General features: G+C 50.2%; 1 protein-coding gene across 1 annotated transcript in view; it reads right to left on the bottom strand.

The window, feature by feature from the left end:
- MYO9B (myosin IXB) overlaps nucleotides 1–22,391 on the bottom strand; it is a 135,537-nt gene that overhangs the window by 70,924 nt on the left and 42,222 nt on the right. The gene's annotated exons all lie outside the window — the stretch shown is intronic.

Genomic DNA, 22,391 nt, shown 5'->3' with positions numbered 1-22,391 from the left:
AGGCGTGAGCCACCACCCCGGTCTCTTATTTTTTCATTAATTGTTCCTGCAAAGCAGGGCTACCCAGTAAGCAGAGAGTAGCCCATTTTCTTTCTTTTTTTTTTGTTTGAGACAGGGTCACACAATGTCACCCAAGCTGGAGTGCAGTGTTGCGATCTTGGCTCACTGCAACCTCTGTCTCCCAGGCTGAAGCGATCCGCCTGTCTCAGCCTCCTGAGCAGCTGGGACCACAGGCATGCACCACCATGCCTGGCTAATTTTTTGTAGAGATGGGGTTTTGCCATGTTGCCCAGGCTGGTCTGGAACTCCTGAGCTTAAGTGATCCACCCACCTCGGTCTCCCAAAGTGCCGGAATTACAGGCATGAGCCATCATGCCCAGCCTTGGTTTATTTAATTAATATTTCCCAGATTGTGACATAATTTGCAAAAACATCATTTTATTTATTTGTTGTCTAAGTAAACTTTTTTTTTTAACCTTTTAATATTATTTTTGAGATGGGGTCTCACTCTGTTGCTCAGGCTGGAGTGTAGTGGCACGATCTCGGCTCACTGCAACCTCTGTCTCCCAGGCTCAAGGGATCCTTCTGCCTCAGCCTCCCAAGTAGCTGCGACCACAGGCATGCACCACCATGCCCAGCCTTAACTTTTAAGGTTTTCGGGTACACACGCAGGTTTAAGTAGGTAAACTTGTATCACAGGGATTTGCTGTACAGATTATTTTGTCACCCAGGTACTAAGCCTAGTATCCAATAGCTATTTTTTCTTTTTCTTTTCTTTTTTTTTTTTTTGAGACAGAGTCTTGCCCTGTTGCCCAGGCTGGGGTGCAGTGGCACGGTCTCAGCTCACTGCAACCTCCATTTCCCAGGTTCAAGCGATTCTCCTGCCTCAGCCTCCCAAGTAGCTGGGAATACAGGCGCGTGCCACCATGCCCAGCTAATTTTTGTATTTGTAGTAGAGACGGGGTTTCACCACGTTGGTCAGGATGGTCTTGATCTTTTGACTTCGTGATCCGCCCGCCACGGCCTCTCAAAGTGCTGGGATTTATAGGTGTGAGCCACCGCGCCCGGCCCCAGTAGTATTTTTTCTGCTCCTCTCCCTCCTCCCACCCTCCAGGAGGCCCCATTGTCTGCTGTTCCCCTCTGTGTGTCCATGTGTTCTCACCATTTAGCTCCCACTTGAAAGTGAGAACATGCAATATTAGGTGTTCTGTTTCTGTGTTAGTTTGCTAAGGACAATGGGCTCCAGCGAGGATGGAGCTTCTATAGGCCTCAGCCTGGAGCCCTGGGCCTCCCTCCTTCTCGGCTTTGAGGACACTCACTTGTCCCCAAGAGAGTAGGCTATAAGTCACTTAGAAGCCCAGATAAGACCTGGAAAATACAGAGGTGTATAGCCAAGGCCCATCCAACATTTCACTCTTTATCTCTGTGCCTGAGGTTGTGTGTGGTGCTCAAGTTTGTTGTTTTTTTGAAACAGAGTCTTGTTCTGTGGCCAGGCTGGGGTGCAATGGCACAATCTCAGCTCACAGCAAGGTTCAAGCGATTCTCGTGCCTCACCTTCCCGGGTAGCTGGGGATTACAGGTGTGCACAACCATGCCTGGCTAACTTTTGCATTTTTGTAGAGACAGGGTTTTCCCATGTTGTCCAGGCTGGTCTCGAACTCCTGACCTCAGGTGATCTGCCCACCTTGGCCTCCCAAAGTACTGGGATTACAGGCATGAGCCATCATGCCTGGCCGGTGTTCAAGTTTTAAGTCTCTGACATTAAAAATGGCAATTGCCTGAATTCTTTTCAGTTATAATCATTCATCTGATAGGGTAAACCACACCCTGTGGGCCAAATCTGGTCTGATGCTTGTTTTTTTAATTGCCTGCAAGCCAAGAATGGTTTTCACGTTCGTAAATGGCAAAACAAGAAACAAACAAACAAACAAAAACCCAAAGAAGAATATTCCCTGACGTGAAAAACCTGTTCATATTTCAGCGTCCATCAATGAAGTTTTATCGGTACATGCCAGGCTCATTCAATTGTGTTGCAACAGAGACCATCTAGTCTGTGAAGGTGCAAACATTGCCTATTGGGCTCTTTGCGGCAGGAGTTTTGGGCTGATCTGGACTCTGGGCTCACTGCCGGACACAAGGCAGGGTGAGTGGAAGCTCCCTTGAGGAGCCCTAAAGTTTGGTGGGAAGATAAGTGGGTTCACAGAGCAATTAAAAAAAAAATTGGGGTAAAACTAACATGACATACAATTAACCATCTTAAAGTGTACAATTAAGTGGCATTTAGTACATTCACAATGTTGTGCAGCCATCGCCTTTACCTGGTTCCAGAACATTCTGATCCCCCCAAAGGAGACTGCCCCCATCAGCAGTCCCTCCCCATTTCCCTCCCCTAGTCCCTGACAACCACCAATCTGCTTCCTGTCTCTATGGATTTGCCTGTTCTGGGTATTTTAGGTCAATGAGGTCATACACTGTATGGCCTTTTGTGCCTGGTTGCCGCTTCTTTTTTCTTTTCTTTCTTTCTTTTTTTTAAGAGACAAGGTCTTGCTGTCGCCCAGTGGTGCAATCATAGCTCACTGCAAGCCTCAACCTCCTGGGCTCAAGCAATCCTCCTGTCTCAGCCTCCCAAGTAGCTGGGACCACAGGTGCATGCCACCATGCTTGGCTAATTTTTAAAAATTTCTGTAGAGACCACATCTCTCTAAGTTGCCCAGGCTGGTCTTGAACTCCCGGCCTCAAGCGATCCTTCCACCTCGGCCTCCCAAAGGGCTGTGATGACAGGCACAGTGGCTCACCTATAATAAATGTTTCATTCCTTTTTCACAGGACAATCGTTTTGCTCTGTACTGAGGAGTCCACACGTAGAGGGAAGTGTGTGCAGTGGTCCCCTCTGGGGCCTTCCATGTAACCATCACTTGGATGAAGATGGGGGACACCCACTCTCTGTCCAGATTCCTGGGGTTCCCCCTTCCCATGAGGGACTTACTGCTCCAGAGTGGTTAAGACGGAGCCCTGGGGAAACTTGAGGCAGGGAAGGTGCCTGGGGCAGGACAGAGAAGCTGAGAAGAGGTGGTGGCTGGGGGAAGGTGGGGGGTTCTTTCATTTAGGGAGAAAGAAGATGGGGTGAGGCCAGCAGGATGCGGGCTATAAGGCCTGGTAGATGAGAGAAAGGAGGCAGAGCTAGTCCTGGGGCCTGGTGTTCCACTGTCCCCGTCCTTGTGACTGCTAGGTTTGGGGAAGAGGTGACATGGCAAGGGGAGGGCACAGGGGCAGGGGGCACGCCCTAGAGTCACACGTGGAAGGTTTGGCAGCAGTGATGTTCCGGTTTGAGAGGCTGGGCCGCCCAGGGAGGATAGGAGAGAGCGAGGCCACAGTGTGAAGGAAGTGGCAAGGCCATTGCCAAGGTCCCATTGTAGGGGGTGGGGGAGGTGGTGGCTAAGCACACCAGGGAGGCAGAAACTGGAGACACAATGACACAGAGAGACAGGATCTTCCTGAAGGCCTCATTCCACAGGGGGATGGATACTGATTGTTATGGACTTCATGTCTGTGTCCCTCACACAATTTTTTTTTTTCTGAGACAGGGTCTTGCTCTGTTGCCCAGGCTGGAGTGCAATGGTGTGATCTCGGCTCACTGCAACCTCCACCTCCCGGGTTCAAGTGATTCTCGTGCTTCAGCCTCCTGAGTAGCTGGGATTATAGATGCGTGCCACTGCGCTTGGCTAATTTTTGTATTTTTAGTAGAGACAGGGTTTTACCATGTTGGCCAGGCTGGTCTCGAACTCCTGATCCCAAGTGATTTCCTTGCCTTGGCCTCCCAAACTGCTGGGATTACAGGCTTGAGTCACCATGCCTGGCCCCCGACAAACTTTATATGTTGAAATCTAACCCTAAGGTGATAGTTTCAGGAGGTGAGGTCTCTGGGAGGTGATGAGGTCACTTCCATGGGGCCCTCATGAATGGGATTAGTGCCCTTATAGAAGAGGACCCCAGAGAGCTCCCTCACTCCTTCCACCACGTGAGGACATGGGAAAAAACACCATCGATGAACCAAGAAGAGGGCCTTCACTTGACACCAAATCTGCCAGAGCCTTGACCTTGGACTTCTCACTTCCAGAACTGTGAGAATATATTTGTTGTTTCAGCCACCTGGTCTACATGGTACAGTCATGCACTGCACAGCAATGACCGTCAATGATGGACCACATATACATGACGGTGGTCCCATAAGATTATAATACTGTACTCTTACTGTACTGTTTGTTTCCTTCCATCCATCCATCCCTCCATCCATCCATCCATCCATCCATCCATCCATCCAATCATTTTTTCTTTTTTTTTTTTTTGAGACAGAGTTTCACTCTTGTTGCCCAGGCTGGAGTGCAATGGCGCGATCTCAGCTCACCATAACCTCCGCCTCCCGGGCTCAAGCTATTCCCCTGCCTCAGCATCCCGAATAGCTGGGATTACAGGCATGCACCACCATGCCCGGCTAATTTTGTATTTTTAGTAGAGACGGGGTTTCTCCATGTTGGTCAGGCTGGTCTCGAACTCCCAACCTCAGATGATCCACCTGCCTCGGCCTCCCAAAGTGATGGGATTACAGGCGTGAGCCATCATGCCCGGCCCCATCCATCCAATCTTTTTTTTTGAGATAGGGTCTCACTCTGTCACCCAGGCTAGAGTGCAGTGGCATGATCATGGCTCACTGCAGCCTCAACCTCCAGAGCTCAAGGTGATCCTCCTGCCTCAAGCTCCCAGGTAGCTGAGACTACAGCCAAATGTCAGCACACCTGGCTTATTTTCTTGTAGAGAAGAGGTTTCACCATGTTGCCCAGGCCAGTCTCAAACTCCTGGGCTCAAGCAATCTGCATACTTTGGTCTCTCAAAGTGTTGGGATTACAGGTGTGAGCCAAAGTAACCAGCCTATCTATTTAGAGACAGAATCTTGGTCTGTCGCCCAGGCTGGAGAGCGGTGGTGTGATCTTGGCTCACTGTGGCCTCGACCTCCTGAGTGTTCAAGCAATTCTCCTGTCTAGGCCTTGCAAAGTGCTAGGATTACAGGAATGAGCCACCAGGCCTGGCCTATGTTTAGATACAAAAATATTTACCATTGTGTTACAACTGCCCACAGTATTTAGTACAGTAACATGCTATACAGGTTTGTAGCCTAGAAGCAATGAGTTATACCTATTTGTTTTTGCTTTTTTTGATATCGAGTCTTACTTTGTTGCCCAGGCTGGAGTGCAGTGGCATAATCTTGGCTAACTGCAACCTCTGCCTCCCAGGTTCAGGCGATCCTCCTGCCTCAGCCTCCAGAGTAACTGGGACTACAGGCACAAGCCACCACGCCTAATTTTTGCATTTTTAAATAAAGACAGGGTTTCACCAGAGTTCGAGGCCAGGCTGGTCTTGAACTCCTGACCTCAGGTGATCCACCTGCCTTGGCCTCCCAAAGTGCTGGGATTACAGGCATGAGCCACCGCATCCGGCCAGCTACATCTATTTGTATAGGTATAGCCTATTAGTGGTTATATATTAACACACCTGTTAGTAGTATATAACCTACTAAACACCTATAGCCAAAGTGTGTAGTAGATTATATCATCTAGGTTTGTGTAAGTTCACTCTAGGATGTTCTTGTGACCACAAAATCACCCAATGATGCATTTCTCCCGTAGTTAAGCAATGTGTAACCATATTCTGTGACAGTAGCCCGAACAGATTAAGACACTGGCTGACCACTGAGTGGAGGCTTTGGTGGGGCAGCCTGAACAGGGAAGTACCATTAAAAATGCAACTGACTGGCTGGGCGCAGTGGTCACGCCTGTAATCTCAGCACTTTGGGAGGCCGAGGCAGGAGGATGGCTTGAGGCCAGGAGTTCGAGATCGGCCTGGGCAACATGGCGAAACCCCGAATCTAGAAAAAATTTAAAAAATTAGCCAGGTATGCAGCAATCCCTTTAATGGGCATATACCCAAAGGATTATAAATCATTCTGCAATAAAGATACATGCACACGTATGTTTACTGCGGCACTATTCACAATAGCAAAGACTTAGAACCAACCCAAATGTCCATCAATGATAGACTGGATTAAGAAAATGTGGCACATATACACTATGGAATACTATGCAGCCATAAAAATGGATGAGTTCATGTCCTTTGCAGGGACATGGATGAAGCTGGAAACCATCATTCTCAACAAACTATCACAAGATCAGAAAACCAGACACCACATGTTCTCACTCATAAATGGGAGCTGAACAATGAGAACACATGGACACAGGGAGGGGAACATCACCCACCAGCGCCTGTGGGGGGTGGGGGGCTAGGAGAGGGATAATATTAGGAGAAATACCTAACATAGGTGACGGGTTGATGGGTGTAGCAAACCACCATGGCATGTGTATACCTATGTAACAAAACTGCACGTTCTGCACATGTATCCCAGAACTTAAAGTATTTAAAAAAAAAAAAAAGCCAGGTATGGTGGTGGGTGCCTGTAGTTCCAGTTACTTTGGAGGCTGAGGTGGGAGGACTGCTTCAGCCCAGGAGGTTGAGGCTGCAGCTGCATTTGCGCCCCTGCACTCCAGCCTTGGCGACAGAGCGAGACTGTTTCAAAAACAAAAAAGGATCTGACCATGGAAGGCCCAGATACTCCCTTGGAGAAGGCTCCATTCAGCTGCAAAGCCTCGGGCAGAGCTTGAGGCCCGGACAGTTGCTGTGGCTGGACCCATGTGCGGGTCACACTACTCAAGGAGCTGGCTGTTTGGGTCATGGGACAAGGAAACAGGGAGGAGCTCGAGATCATGGGGCACAGAGCCAAGGAGGAAAGGTGATGATGAGGGGGCCCCAGAGAGAGAGATGACCTGGCCCTCTACAGAGAAGGGGGTCCGGGAAGTAGCCAGGTGCTTTTGGTGCGGGGGACTGCTTCGCCACATGAGCCTTGCTCACCTGTTTTTTTTTTTTTTTTGAGACAGGGTCTCACTCTGTCGCCCAGACTGGAGTTTAAGTGGTGCGACCATAGCTCACTGTAGCCTCAACCTCAACCCCCAGGCTCAGGCGAGCATCTCATTTCCGCCTCCTAAGGAGCTGAGGCCACAGGTATGCATCACCGCACCTGGTTAATTTTTTTTTTTTTTTTTTGAGACAGAGTTTGCTCTTGTTGCCCAGGCTGGAGTGCAATGGCACAATCTTGGCTCACTGCAACTTCCACCTCCTGGGTTCAAGCGATTCTCCTGCCTCAGCCTCCCGAGTAGCTGGCATTATAGGCATGTACCACCACACCCGGCTAATTTTGTATTTTTAGTAGAGACGGGGTTTCTCCATGTTGGTCAGGCTGGTCTTGAATTTCCAACCTCAGGTGATCCGCCAGCCTCGGCTTCCCAAAGTGCTGGGATTACAGGCGTGAGCCACTGTGCCCGGCCTAATTTTAAAAATTATTTTTGTCGACACGGGCCTCATTATGTTACCCAGGTTGGTCTGGGGCTCCTGGACTCAAGCAATCCTTCCATCTTGGCCTCCCAAAGTGCTGAGATTACAGGTGTGAGCCACTGGGCCCGGTCTGACCTGTTGAACTTTGAAACAGTCTCTGGAGGGTCTGATGAAACCCGGGGGGGCTCATTGGTGGGCGGGAACCACCAGGGGCTCTGCTGGTGAAGGTGACTTTCCTGGGTGCCTATGGGAATTTTGGGGGGTGAACCATCCTGTGTGATGGGGGCGTCCTGTGCACTACAGTGTTCAACAGCATCCCTGGCCTCCACCTACTTGATGCCATCTGGGATAACCAAAGAATGTCCCCAGAGATCCCCAAATCACCCCGGCTGGGGAGCATTGATGTACAGACGGAAATAAAAGGGGTTGCAGGGCTGGGTAGTCAGGGCTTACTGGTCCCTTTGTCCCTTCCATAGGTTCCCATGTGCGCTGCATTCTAGGTGCTGAGGGGTCCCTGCGGTCTTCCTAGGTTTCATTTCCAGCTCTCCAGAGGGTAGCTGGAGAACTTTTTTGTTGTTGTTGTTTGGAGTGAAACCCCCAGTCTCGAGGCACCGACTCGTTTCCTTGGATGCTCCCGGGACCCTGCAGGGCCATAGTCTGGAGCTCACACAGGAAATGAGCTTCAGCCTGGGGCCCTGTGCCTGGGCCTAGGCCCTCCTCCTTGCTCCCTGCCTGACAGCACGAAGCCCAGCCTCACCTATGTGGTCCCACGACCAGACTCTCCTCCCCATTCAACCTCAATTCAAAGAGATCTGTCAGGGAAACCCTAAAATAAAGTCCCAGGAAGGGGCTCAGAGAGCTTCCCCTGCTTGTCCTAACTATGAGCAGATGGTGAAGGGATGCCTGTACTCGGGGGTGGGGTGGGGGAGACAGTCCTGTTGGTGGCCCTGGGGTGTCTGGAGCAGGAAACGGGTCTCTCTCTGAGCCAGGGTCCCCGCAGTACCTTGGTGTAAAGCCTGGCCTGTGGCAGAGGTGTCCCAGAAATGTACATTCATACCCTAAAGTGCCACAGTGCTCACTTTAAACCCAGGGGACAAGTCTCTGCAGTGACTTCTAATATCACAGCCAGGTCTGGTGTCTTGGGAACGTAACACAGGGAACGCCTTTGGGATATGAGGGGCCCCTCCCACCACCTTGGCTGCCCAAGGGCTGGCTTTCTGGTTCTGTGATTACCCCGTGCACCAATTATCCATGCATAGAGGCTGCTCCCAGGCCCGGTGACTTCACGCGTCTGGTATGCGGTCTCAGCACACTGCGACTTTTCAAAGCCCATCTAAAAATATCCGGTTGGTGCTATTATACATCCGAGGGGGAAGTGCGGGCCCGGCGCTCGCAGCGAGGGGTGCTATTGTGTTGCTGCTCGGCTGGGCTGGCTGGGGGCTTGCACGGTCTCAAAGCACAAGGGTGGCTGGTGTGCCTGGAGTATCATGTGGGGTCCAGGGTGGACAGAAGGGAGGAAGTGGGACCCCGGTGTCAGCAACTATGCGATATAATCTGGCACATGCACCGGGAAGGCGGATGCCATGGTCCCCCCAGGCTACAAAACCCACAGCGCTGGACTCGCTCAAAACCAAAAAAGGCCTCTCCTTTAACAGAAACACATTTTTTTTTTAAATAATATAAAAAACGTGTTTCTAATATAAGTTGTAAACTTTGGAAAAAAATTTTTATTTCACTAGGTCTAGCAATCCCACTTCTGGGTATATATCCAAAGGAAATGACATCAGTACGTGGAAGAAATGCTTGCATTCTCATGTTCACTTCTGCACTAATCACAATAGCCAAGACATGTGTCCCTCAACAGATGAATGAAAAGACTGGGTTCAGTGGCTCACTCCTGTAATCCTAGCACTTTGGGAGGCCGGGGAAGGCAAATCACTTGAGGTCAGGAGTTCGAGACCAGCCTGGCCAACATGGCGAAACCCCATCTCTACTAAAAATACAAAAATTAGCCGGGCGTGGTGGCGCATGCCTGTAATCCCAGCTACCCGGGAGGCTGAGACAGGAGAATCGTCTGAACCCAGGAAGTGGAGGTTGCAGTGAGCCGAGATCGTGCCACTGCATTCTGACCTGAGCAACAAAGCAAGACTCTGTCTCAAAAAAAAACCCCAAAAAACCCCACAGATGAACGGATAAAGAAACTGTGGTTTATATACACAATGGAATAGTATTTGGCCTTAAAAAAGGAGATCCTGGCTGAGCATGGTGGCTCACACCTGTAATTCCAGCACTTTGGGAGGCCAAGGTGGGCAGATCACTTGAGGTCAGTTTGAGACCAACCTGGTTAACATGATAAAATCTCATCTCTACTAAAACAGAAAAATCAGCTGGGCGTGTTGGTGGGCGCCTGTAATCCCAGCTACAGGGGAGGCTGAGACATGAAAATCGCTTGAAACTAGGAGGCAGAGGTTGCACTGAGCTGAGATCGAGCCACTGCACTCTGGCCTGGGTGACAGAGCGAGTCTGTATCAAACAAAACAAAACAAAACAAAACAAAACAAAACAAAACAAAACAAAAAAAGAGATCCTGTCATTTGCAACAACATGGATGAAGCTGAGAGATACTATGTTAATAAGCCAGGCACAGAAAGGCAAATACCGCATGATCTCACTTGTGTAGAATTTTTAAAAGTTGAACTCATAGTGGGAAGGGGAGAAGGGAGTGAGGGTTGAAAAGTCACCTATTGGATACAGTGTTCGCTATTTGAGTGATGGGTATATTAGAAGCCCAACCCTAACCATTACCCAATATATCCCTGTAACAAACTACACATGTACCCCTAGTCCAAAAAAAAACCTCACAGAAGTAGAAAGTAGGGCTGGTGCTGTGGCTGATGCCTGTAATCCCCCAGCACTTTGGGAGGCAGAGATGGGAGGATCACTTGAGGCCAGGAGTTTGAGACCAGCCTGGGCAACAGAGTGACACCCCATCTTTACAAAAAATAAAAAATTAGCTAGGTGTTGTGGGACACCTGTTGTCCCAGCTACTCAGGAGGCTGAGGCAGGAGGAGCACTTAGGCCCAGGAAGTCGAGGCTGCAGTGAACTGTGATTGCACCACTGCACTCCAGCCTGGGTGACAGAGCAAGACCCTGTCTCAAAAAAAAAAAAACAGAAGTAGAAAGTAGAATACTGATTACCGGGGGTGGGGGCAGGGTTGAGGAGATGCTGGTCAAAGTATATAAATTTCAGTTAGAGAGGAGGAATAAATTCAAGCAACCTATTGAATAACATGGTGACTGTAAATATTTTTGTACTTTGAAAATTCCTAAGGGAGTGGATTTTAAGTGTTTTCATCACAAAACATGTTGAGTATGTCAGGTAACGCTTATGTTAATTAGCTCCACTGACCATTCCACAATGTATACGTATTTCAAAATGTCATGTTGTACGTCATGAATATATACAACTTTCATCAATTAGAAATAAAATAGGCTGGGCGCAGTGGCTCACACCTGTAATCCCAGCACTTTGGGAGGCCGAGGCGGGTGGATCACAAGGTCAGGAGATTCAGACCATCCTGGCTAACACGATGAAACCCTGTCTCTACTAAAAATACAAAAAATTAACTGGGCGTGGTGGTGGGCGCCTGTAGTCCCAGCTACTCAGGAGGCTGAGACAGGAGAATGGCACGAACCTGGGAGGTGGAGCTTGCAGTGAGCCAAGATCGTGCCACTGCACTCCAGCCTGGGCGACAGAGCGAGACTCTGTCTCAAAAAATAAATAAATAAATAAGAAAGAAATAAAGTAAGGCCTGGTGTTGTGGCTCACACCTGTAATTCCACCACTTTGGAAGCAAAGGTGGGTGGATCACTTGAGGTCAGGGATTCAAGACCAGCCTGGCCAACATGGTGAAACCCCGTCTCTACTACAAATACAAAAATTAGCTGGGCGTGGTGGCACGAGTCTGTAGTCCCTCCTACTCAGGAGGCTGAGGCAAGAGAACTGCTTGAACCCAGGAGGTGGAGGTTGCAGTGAGTCAAGATTGCACCACTGCACTCCAGCCTGGGTGACAGAGCAAGACTCTGTCTCAAAAGAAAAAAAAAAAAAAATAAGCTGGGTGCAATGGCTCACACCTGTACTCCCAGCACTTTGGGAGGCCAAGGCAGGAGATCACTTGAAGTTCAAGAACAGCCATGAGATCCCGTATCTACAAAAAAGAAAAAGTTAGGCAGGCGTGGTGATGCATGCCTGTGGCCCCAGTTACTCAGGGGGCTGAAATGGGAGGATCACTTGAGGCCAGGAGGTTGAGGCTGCAACGAGCCATGGTTGTGCCATCATACTCTAGCCTGGATGACAGAGTGAGACCCTGTTCCCCGCCCCGCCCCACCCCCCAAAAAAATTAAAGAAAAATTTTAAAAACCTCATGAAAAGTTATCACAGAAGAAAGAAATCCATAAAGCTATTGGTCATAATTCAGCTTCCCCCCAGTCACGGTTTCTACGTAAAACTAACGTAGAGGCAGTCTTGCCTCTTCCTCTGACAGGGCCGGCCTAGGTGTGGGCCCAGTGGGGATGCCATGTGCCCACCAGGGATATTGAGGGCCGGAAGAAGTCTGGTCGCCTTCCAAATGCCCCTGCCTTTGAGATTTTTCTTCTGGGCAATTTAAAAAGGCTTCTTGAATTGAGAAAGTTAGAGAATTATTCAATGGGGGCCAGGCACAGTGGCTCACGCCTGTAATCCCAGCACTTTGGGAGGCTGAGGCGGGCAGATCACCTGAGGTCAGGAGTTCAAGACCAGCCTGGCCAACATGGTGAAACCCCGTCTCTATAAAAAATACAAAAATTAGCTGGGCATGGTGGCGTGCGCCTGTAATCCCAGCTACTTGGGAAGCTGAGGCAGAAAAATCACTTGAATGCGGGAGGCGGAGGTTGCAGTGAGCTGAGATCATGCCACTGCACTCCAGCCTGGGTGACAGAGCGAGACTCCGTCTCAAAAAAGGATTATTCAATGGTACTCATTAACACATGGGCAGGATGCCTTTATTCCCACTGCTGTGATGGGGCCTTCCAGTGGGGGAGAATGATTGGGCTCAAATCTGAATATGGCTTGGGCAAGTGGGACTTTATAACCAAGGAGCAGGGTGGGAGTCAGTGGATGGAAAATTACTAAGAGGAAACATTGAGCATACAGCAGTTTCTAGCTAAACCGACCTAACAGGATTCTTGCTGAAGACAGGCCAGGGTGATCAGATAGTACCTGGGGTATGGGGGAAGATACGGAGCCCGATCAGACATCAAGGGTGATCAGCTCTCAAGGGCAGAGGGGTCCTGTTAAACTGACTTAGCAGGGTCTCAGCTGAAACTAGATTTTACAAAGAAGTGCTCAGATGGGACTGGGACAAGGTTCAGGAGTTTAATGTTCGGTCAAGCAGAGAATCTTTGAAAAGAGACATCCAGGGTTGAACGTCCTATGTAGGCAAAAATTCTAGTTTTTTTTTTGAGACCAAGTTTTGCTCTGTCACCCAGGCCAGAATGCAGTGGCTCACTGCAACCTCCACCTCCCAGGTTCAAGCGATCCTCCTGCCTCAGCCTCTTGAGTAGTGGGGAGTACAGGTGTGCACCACCATGCCTGGTTAATTTTTATTTATTTTTTTGAGATGGAGTCTCGCTCTGTCACCCAGGCTGGAGTGCAGTGGCACGATCTCGCCTCACTGCAAGCTCCGCCTCCCGGGTTCATGCCATTCTCCTGCCTCAGCCTCCTGAGTAACTGAACTGCAGGCGCCCACCACCACGCCCGGCTAATTTTTTGTATTTTTTTTAGTAGAAACGGGGTTTCACTGTGTTAGCCAGGACGGTCTACGATCTCCTGACCTCGTGATCTGCCTGCCTCGGCCTCCCAAAGTGCTGGGATTACAGGTGTGAGCCACCGTGCCCGGCCAATGCCCAGCTAATTTTTGTACTGGTAGTAGAGATGGGGTCTTGCTATGTTGGCCAGGCTGGCCAGGCTACTTGAGGTCTGCCGCCCTCCCTGAAGTCCAAGAGCAGGAGGCCGACGCGTCCGTGGCTCCCCTCCTGGCCCATGCCCTGCCCACTTGCCCTGACACGTTTGGTTACGTTTAGCCACAGCTCAGGTGTCTCGGCCTCTGGGAGCCTCCCTGGACCTGCCTGGACAGAGTGGGCTGCCCACTTCCCGGAGCCTTGATGCTGTTTCTTTTTGTTGTTGTTGCTGTTGAAACTCTGTCTTGCTCTGTCGCCCAAGCTGGAGTGCAGTGGCATGATCTTGGCTCACTGCAGCCCCACCTCCCAGGCTCAAGTGATTCTCCTGTCTCAGCCTCCAGAGTAGCTCCAACTACAGGAGCCCGCCACCACGCCCGGCTAATTTTATTGTATTTTAGTAGAGACGGGGTTTCACCTCGTTGGCCAGGCTGGTCTCGAACTCCTGAGCTCAGGCAATCCACCTGCCTCAGCCTCCCAAAGTGCTGGGATCACAGGTGTGAGCCACCATGCCCGGTCCCTTGATGCTGTTTCTTCCTCCCTCTGCAACACCACCTCTGGATGAAGCCTCCGCCCCCCTGCTCAGGCCATGAGCCACACAGAACTTCTGATCTCCCCTGTCTGGTCAAGGCCATGCAGGCACTGAGATGAAGGAGTGACCGGTATGGCCAAGAGAGGCTGCGGCTGGAGAAAGAACATCTGCAAATATGGAGCCACCACAGAGCCTAAAGAAAGGGGCTGAAAGAGGGAGATTGTCCCCTTGCTTTTCGGTTTGCAGAAGTCCTGTCTCCTTCTAGCTGGGTAAGGTGGAGACCACCACATGACACTGGCCAGGGCCTGGAAGCCAGCTTGGACCTCCTGTTATTTCTTTCCTGTATTCTCCATGTTCCTAGCAGAACTTTCTACCTGAAACAGCACTCCGCCTGAGGCCACGGAGTAGGTGACGCCCGCCTGGGGACACTGACAGCAGTCAGACCCAGACGAGAGCTGTGACCCTGAGTGCCGGTGGCTCAAGCCGGCAGGCGGAGGCCACATCCCAAGGCTGTGCCAGGCCCTCACGGACACAGGATCCCTATGGGCAGTGCCCCGTCCCAGGAGGCCCGAGGGGCCAGGGGGTTTTGCTCTGCCAGGTCTGCCAAGCAAACAGCCATGGGGCAGCCACTGGGAGCTGGGGCTGTGCTTCATGGAAATGCCAGGGAAATAAACCCCCAGGTCGACATGGGGTTGCAGGCTATTTCTTTTAGCGAGACAAGGTCTTGCTTTGTCACCCAGGCTAGAGTACAGTGGTGTGATCCTAGCTCACTGCAGCCTCAAACTCCTGGGCTTCAGCGATCCTCCCGCCTCAGACTCTCAAGTAGCTGGGACCTCTGGCGCATACCACTGTGCCTTGCTAATTAAAAAAAAAAAAATTTTGTTTTCATTATAGACAGGGTCTTGCTATGTTGCCCAGCGTGGCCTTGAACTCCTGGGCTCAAGTGATTCTCCCGCCTCAGCCTCCCAAAAAGCTGGGATTACAGGCTTGAGCCACCATGACTAGCCAGGTTGCAGGCTACTTCTGCTGAGACACTTTGCAAGATTCAGTAGATCCCAGTGGCCAGGGGGAGGGTTGGAGGCTCAAGGCTACTACTGGGCAATTTGGGCAAATTAGTTCATGGCTCTTGGATTTCAGATTTCTCTCCTGTAAGGTAAGGTTTTGGAAAAATCCTTGCCTTAGCAGATAGAGGATTAAGCGGGATTTTCTGTGTGAATCAGGGGCCAGTAAACTTGTTCTGCGAAGAGGCAGGTGGTGAATGTTTTTGGCTCCGTCTGCTGTCACCACTCAGCTCTGCCGATGTGGCAGGAAAGCGGTCACAGACAAACAGGTAGGGGCATGGGTGTGGCCACATGGAGGACACCCTCCTGGTACCAGTGATCTCTACTGGGGATCTGCAAAGTGCGGCCGCCACCTATTACTGTACAGCCTACATTCTAGGGACAGTTTTCACATTTTAAAAATGCTTAGGGGGCTGGGCATGGTGGCTCACACATATAATCCCAGCACTTTGGGAGGCCAAGGAGGGCGGATCACTTGAGGTCAGGAGTTCAAGACCGGCCTGGCCAACATGGTGAAACCCTGTTTCTACCAAAATACAAAAGAAATTAGCCGGGTGTGGTGGTGCGCACCTGTACTCCTAGCTACTCGGGAGGCTGAGGCAGGAGAATTGCTTGAACCTGGGAGGCGAAGGTTGCAGTGAGCCGAGATTGCGCCATTGCACTCCAGCCTGGGTGACAGAGCAAGATTCCATCTGGAAAAAAAAATGCTCAGGGGAGAAAAAAAGTCAAAAAATCGGCTGGGCATGGTGGATCATGTCTGTAATTCCAGCACTTTGGAAGGCCGAGGGGGGTGGGTCACAAGGTCAGGAGTTTGAGATCAGCCTGGCCAACATGGTGAAACCCCGTCTCTACCAAACTACAAAAGAAATTAGCCGGACGTGGTGGTGTGCACCTGTAGTCCCAGTTACTTGGGAGGCTGAGGCAGGAGAATCGCTTGAACCTGGGAGGCAAAGGTTGCAGTGATCCAAGATTGTGCCACTGCACTCCAGCCTGGGCGACACAGTGAGACTCTATCTGAAAAAAAAGAAATGCTTAGGGGAGAAAAAATGTCAAAAGATCGGGCGGGTGTGGTGGCTCATGTCTGTAATTCTAGCACTTTGGAAGGCCAAGGTGGGGGAGGGTGGATCACAAGGTCAGGAGTTCGAGACCAGTCTGGCCAATATGGTGAAACCCCGTCTCTACTAAAAACACAAAAATTAGCTGGGCATGGTGGTGGGCGCCTATAGTCCCAGCTACTCGGGAGGCTGAGGCAGGAAATCGCTTGAACCCGGGAGGAAGAGGCTGCAGTGAGCTGAGATCGCACCACTGCATTCCAGCCTGGGCAACAGGGCGAGACTCTGTCTCAAAAAAAAAAAAAAAAAAAAAAAAAAGTCAAAAGATCTCTTGATGGCTGAAATTGATGTGAAATTCGATTTTCAGCAGCAGCAAATGACGTTTTCCTGGCACGCAGCCACATCGGTCTGGGTCTGGCTTAAGGCTGCATTTGAGTTACAGTAGCAGAGTCAAGCCATTCTGACAGAGACTGGGTGGCCCCTAGGATCTGTGTGAAATACAGACTGTCTGGTTTTTGTGAGAAAAGAGTGGCCAGGGGCCGCTGTTCTGGATCCTCTGTTAAATGCCCCCTTTTCCAGGGATCCCTGACATGGCTCCAGCAGGATGGGTCGGCAGGAGGTGAGTGTCGTCCTGGGTGACTGGTCTCCCCAGGCCATGGTGGGGACGTGGAGGAGCAGGCCTGGGAAGCACCCAGGACAAAATGGGTCCACAGGGTCACGTGCCCAAGGAGGGCTGGGTGAGAAGACTCCCTGGGAGCTGGAAGCTGGGAGCAGAGGGGGTGGAGGCCAGCAGGCGGGGTGGAGGCCAGCAGGCAGGCTGGAGGCGAGGAAGTGAGAAGTTTAGTTGATGCTTTCAACAGAGCTCAGAGCTGTGGTGAAGGCGGGGCTGAGGGAATGAGGAGGTTGGTGGGGGCCGTGTTGGGGATGATGCCAGCCAGGCACAAGGAAGACCCCGGGAAGGGGGCGGGTGTGATGGAGGTGAGGAGGCAGCTATGGGGTGGAAGACAAGACTCTCCACACCCCCAAGCCCAAGCCTGTACAGGAGGCAGCTGCAGGCTCAGTTGGCCTGCGGATGTGGGGGCAGGAAGTGGAAGAGTCACCCCAACCTCATGGCTCCCCTATTCGCAGAGAAGGAAGTGGAGGCTCTCCAGGGCCCCTAGCCTAGCCGCTGCCAGGTTGTTCTTTTCTGGTTGCTCAAGGGGCTTGGGGCACCCCGGCAGGCTCTTGATAGCTGGTTGCTGGTCAGATGGACGGACGGCAGGGATGTACAGTGAGCTGAGTGCTCCCAACTCCATATGCCCCAGTTCACAAGAGACACCAACTGTCAGCCACAGATGCAGATGGCATCACAGCAAACACTGAAAAGCAGCAAGGACTCCCAGGGCTAGGACGCGGCCCTTTAAGAAAGACAGATTCCTGCCGGGCGCGGTGGCTCACGCTTGTAATCCCAGCACTTTGGGAGGCAGAGGCGGGTGGATCACGAGGTCAGGAGATTGAGACCACGGTGAAACCCTGTCTCTACTAAAAATACAAAAAAAAATTAGCCGGGTGTGGTGGCGGGCGCCTGTAGTCCCAGCTACTCGGAGAGGCTGAGGCAGGAGAATGGCGTGAACCCAGGAGGCGGAGCTTGCAGTGAGCCGAGATTGCGCCACTGCACTCCAGCCTGGGCGACAGAGCGAGACTCCGTCTCAAAAAAAAAAAAAAAAAAAAAAAGAAAGACAGATTCCTATCATGTGCTAAAGTCTCAGAGCAAACCCTACAGGGGTGGGGTAGAGGGAGCCTTAAATAACAACAAATATCCAAGTGTGAAACAAGTTACTGAAATCTTACATATGTCACTAAATTTGGGTTTAGGTTATCATGAAACCACGTACTAGGTCACAGAAAAAATACAGAACAAACCAGGCTTTGATGGGGGAAGGTCCTGTTTGGTTCTCAAGGCTGTGAAAACATCTGAAGAATTTATCATATTTCCCCTAGGGCTCATCTTACCCTTTTTTTTTTTTTCTTTTTTTGGGACGGGGTCTTACTCTGTTGCCCAGGCTAGCATGCAGTGGCGTGATCTTGGCTCACTGCAACCTCTGCCTTCTAGGCTCAAGCAATTCTCCAACCTCAGCCCTCCAAGTAGCTGGGACCACAGGCATGTGCCACCATGCCCGGATAAGTTTTTGTATTTTTGGTAGAGATGGGGTTTCATTATGTTGCCCAGGCTGGTCTCAAACTCCTAAGCTCAAGTGATCTGCCCACCTCGGCCTCCCAAAGTGCTGAGATTACAGGTGTGAGCCACCGTGCCTGGCCTCATCTTGCCCATTTGATGTCCAAATCATTCTCTTTGGGGGTTACTTTGTTCTTTTTTCTCAGCTTGAGACAGGACATGAATTCATTTACTTCCATTCTTTCCTATTTGTGGATCTAATGTGTGTTCAGCTATGCGGTGTCCTCCTACCATCACTTTAAATATAGCCCATGGATTTTGATAACATACGGGTGTTTGTAACTGATTTTTAGAAAACCTGCAATTTTGGTCTGTCTGTACCTTTTTTTTTTTTTTTTTGAGACAGAGTCTCACTCTGTTGCCCAGGCTGGAGTGCAGTGGCGCGATCTCGGCTCACTGCAACCTCTGCCTCCCAGATTTGAGCAGTTCTCTTGCCTCAGCCTCCTGAGTAGCTGGGATTACAGGTGCCTGGCTAATTTTTGTATTTTTAGTAGAGACGGGGTTTTGCCATGTTGGCCAGGCTGAGCTCGAACTCCTGACCTCAGGTGATCCGCCCGCCTTGGCCTCCCAAAGTGCTGGGATTACAGGCATGAGCCCCCATGCCCAGCTGTGTTTGTATCTCTTCATCTAAGAGTTGCTCAATAGAAGTTTACTTTAAAAAAAAATTCCACGTAGTTTTATTGCATTGTTAGAGTGCCACTTGTAATTGTTCTACTCTGGGAAGTTCTCAACGCTTTCTCTTTACCTGACATAGGAATGATTTTTATTTGTAGAGATGGGGTCTTGCTATGTTGCCCAGGCTGGTCCTGAACTCTTGGGCTCAAGTGATCCTCCTACCTCAGCCTCCTGAACATCTGGGATTACAAGTGTGTACCACCACACCTGACTCTGATATAGAAATTATTTTTGAGGCCAGGTGTGGTGGCTCATACCGGTAATCCTAGGACTTTGGGAGGCCAAGGTGGAAGGATTGCTTGAGGCCATGAGTTGGAGACCAACCTGGGGCAACATAGTGAGACCCCTGTCTCTACAAACAATACAAAAATTAGCCAGACGTGATGGTGGTAAGTGCCTGTAATCCTAGCTGCTTGGGAGTCTGAGGTGGGAGGATCACTTGAGCCCAGAAGATTGAGGCTGCAGTGAGCCAAGACTGCACCACTGAACTCCAGCCTGGGTGACAAAGTGAGTCCCTGTCTCAAAAAAGAAAAATGATTTTGGAGAATGTTCCATGTATGTGTAAGGAGGTTTATTCTCTTAAGAGCTCACAATATGGCCACAATGTCTGCCTTAAGTATGTGGTTTGGGTGTCTTAACATCCTTGCCTATTTTCTGTCTACTTAACCAAGCTGTGTGTGTGTTTCTCCTTGTATCTTTTAGAATTTCTACTTTGTGGCCAAGTGTGGTGGCTCATGGCTGTAATCCCAGTACTTTGGGAGGCCGTGACAGACAGATCACCTGAGTTCAAGACCAAACTGGCCAACATGTTGAAACCCCGTCTCTACAAAAAATACAAAAATTAGCCAGGTGTGATGGCGTGCGCCTGTAATCCCAGCTATTTCAGAGGTTGAGGCAGGAGAATCACTTGAACCAGGGAGGTGGAGGTTGCAGTGAGCTGAGATCATGCCACCGCACTCCAGCCTGGGTGACAAGAATGAAACTCCATCACACACACACACACACACACACACACACACACACACACACACACATTTCTACTGTATAAAGGCAGTGGCTATGTTGTTTGGTGCATAGATATTGACAAGTGTTATACCTTTATTGCAAAGTGACACTTTTGGCATCATAACCAATCTTTGCCACATGTAATGTGCAGAGGCCTGAACTGCGTCCGAATTGCAGCTCTGCTATCTCCCGTTTCTCACTGCCTGGTACACCTGTGCTTGCTTTTCCCTTTGTTTTTAACTTCCTGAAGCTCTTTGATTTAGGTGTGTCTTGTGTATAAAGCAAGGAACTGAACTTGCTTTATATACTTGCAAGCCAAGCTTAAAATCCTTTCATTTTATTTACTTATTTAATATTTATTTACTGAGACAGGATCTTGCTCTGTCCTCCAGGCTGGAGAGCAGTGGTGTGATCATAGCTCACTTCAGCCTCCAATTCCTGGGGTCCTGTGGTCCTCCCACCTCAACCTCTTGAGTAGCTAGAACTACAGGCCTTGCACCATCATGCCTGTTTAATTTTTTGATTATTGTAGAGACGGGGTTTTGCTTTGTTGCATAGGCTAGTCTTGAACTCCTGGCTTCAAGTGAGCTTCCTGCCTTGGCTTCCCAAAGTATTGGGATTACAGGCATGAGCCACTGCAACTAGCCCTGAATGATGTCATTTAAATTTAGCAGCATCATGGCCTCATTAGCTCCTAAGGCTCTGTCCACCATGGTTGAACCTCTTTCCTGCCTGCTGATACCTGCCTGTCACTGGCTGTCTGTGTCTGTGTCCCAAACTCCTAGGCTCAAGTGATCGTCCCGTCTCAGCCTCCTGAGCATCTTGGATTACAGACATGTGCCACCACACCTGGCTGTGATGTAGGAATGACTTTTGAGACTGTTCCATGTAGACTTAAGGAGGTATGAGGGGAGTGATTCTCCAGATCACTTGGGTTTTTGAGGCAGAGTCTCACTCTGTTGCCCAGTCTGAAGTGCAGAGGTGCGATCTCCCGGGTTCAAGCAATTCTCCTGCCTCAGCCTCCTGAGTAGCTGGGATTACAGGTGCATGCCACTACACCCAGCTAATTTTTGTATTTTTAGTAGAGATGAGGTTTCACCATGTTAACCAGGCTGGTCTCGAACTCCTGACCTCAGGTGATCTGCCCTGCTCTGCCTCCCAAAGTGCTGGGATTACAGGCCTGAGCCACTGTGCCTAGCCTCCGGGCAACTTTTGATGACTTCCTGAAATCATGCATCTTTTGAAGAAAGATTCTCAACTTCACTTTGCAACCAACTTGCACCGTATTTGCATCATGGGAGGAGCCAGCCTTAGGCTAAGCTGAGAGCGGAGTCTGAGTGGAGGCTCATTCTGCAAGTGTTCAGCTCATTAGGAAAGGTTTCATCTTGAGATGACATTTGCTTCCCCACACAATCCCCAAACCACAGGGACTTGAACAGCAAGGACTTCCAATACCTTTTTTTTTTTTTTTTTTTTTTTTTTTTTGAGAAGATGGAGTCTCGCTCTGTCGCCCAGGCTGGAGTGCAGTGGCGCCATCTCTGCTCACTGCAAGCTCCGCCTCCCGGGTTCACGCCATTCTCCTGCCTCAGCCTCTCCGAGTAGCTGGGACTACAGGCGCCCACCACCACGCCTGGCTAATTTTTTGTATTTTTAGTAGAGATGGGGTTTCACCATGGTCTCGATCTCCTGACCTCGTGATCTGCCCGCCTCGGCCTCCCAAAGTGCTGGGATTACAAGTGTGAGCCACCGCGCCTGGCCAGTACCTTTTTTAAAATTTTTTTTTGAGACAGGGTTGCATTCCTGTTGCCCAGGCTGGAGTGCAGTGGCACGATCCTGGCTCAACACAGCCTCCAACTCCCGGGCTCAAGTGATTCTCCTGACTGAGCCCCCAGAGTAGCTGGAACTACAGACACGCAGCACTGTGCCTGGCCAATTTTCATATTTTTAGTAGAGACGAGGTTTTACCATGTTTCCCAGGCTGGTCTCAAACTCCTGACCTCAAGCAATCCAACCGCCTCAGCCTCCCATAGTGCTGGAATTATAGGCATGAGACACCCCGCCTGGCCCTTCCAGTACTTTTAATGCGGCAAAAGTGAACATTTGCACATGTAAAGAAACGTAACCTCCTTAGGGAGGGCTGGAAGGAGGGTCTGTAGCTACCATAGCACCTCTCTGCCCTCCCTACAGGTGCCACTGCCTCTCTCTGTAAACTTGGGGTGGGGGATGCCTCTTGGGGCCCCCAGGCTCCCCTTGGACCCACTCTCCAGAGCTGTGGTCAGCAACCCGTCATCCTGTGGCGGCAGCTCTTGGATATATATATATATATATATATATATATATATATATATATATTTAGAATATATATCTGCTGTAAGTGTGGGTTCCCTCACTTAAGGCAGTGGGGAAAGAAAGTCTGAATC

The sequence above is a fragment of the Symphalangus syndactylus genome, chromosome 13 (genome assembly GCF_028878055.3).
Source record: "Symphalangus syndactylus isolate Jambi chromosome 13, NHGRI_mSymSyn1-v2.1_pri, whole genome shotgun sequence".
Classification (NCBI taxonomy): domain Eukaryota; kingdom Metazoa; phylum Chordata; class Mammalia; order Primates; family Hylobatidae; genus Symphalangus; species Symphalangus syndactylus.
The sequence above is the reverse complement of the archived record's forward strand: the minus strand, read 5'-3'. Positions and strand labels throughout refer to the sequence as shown.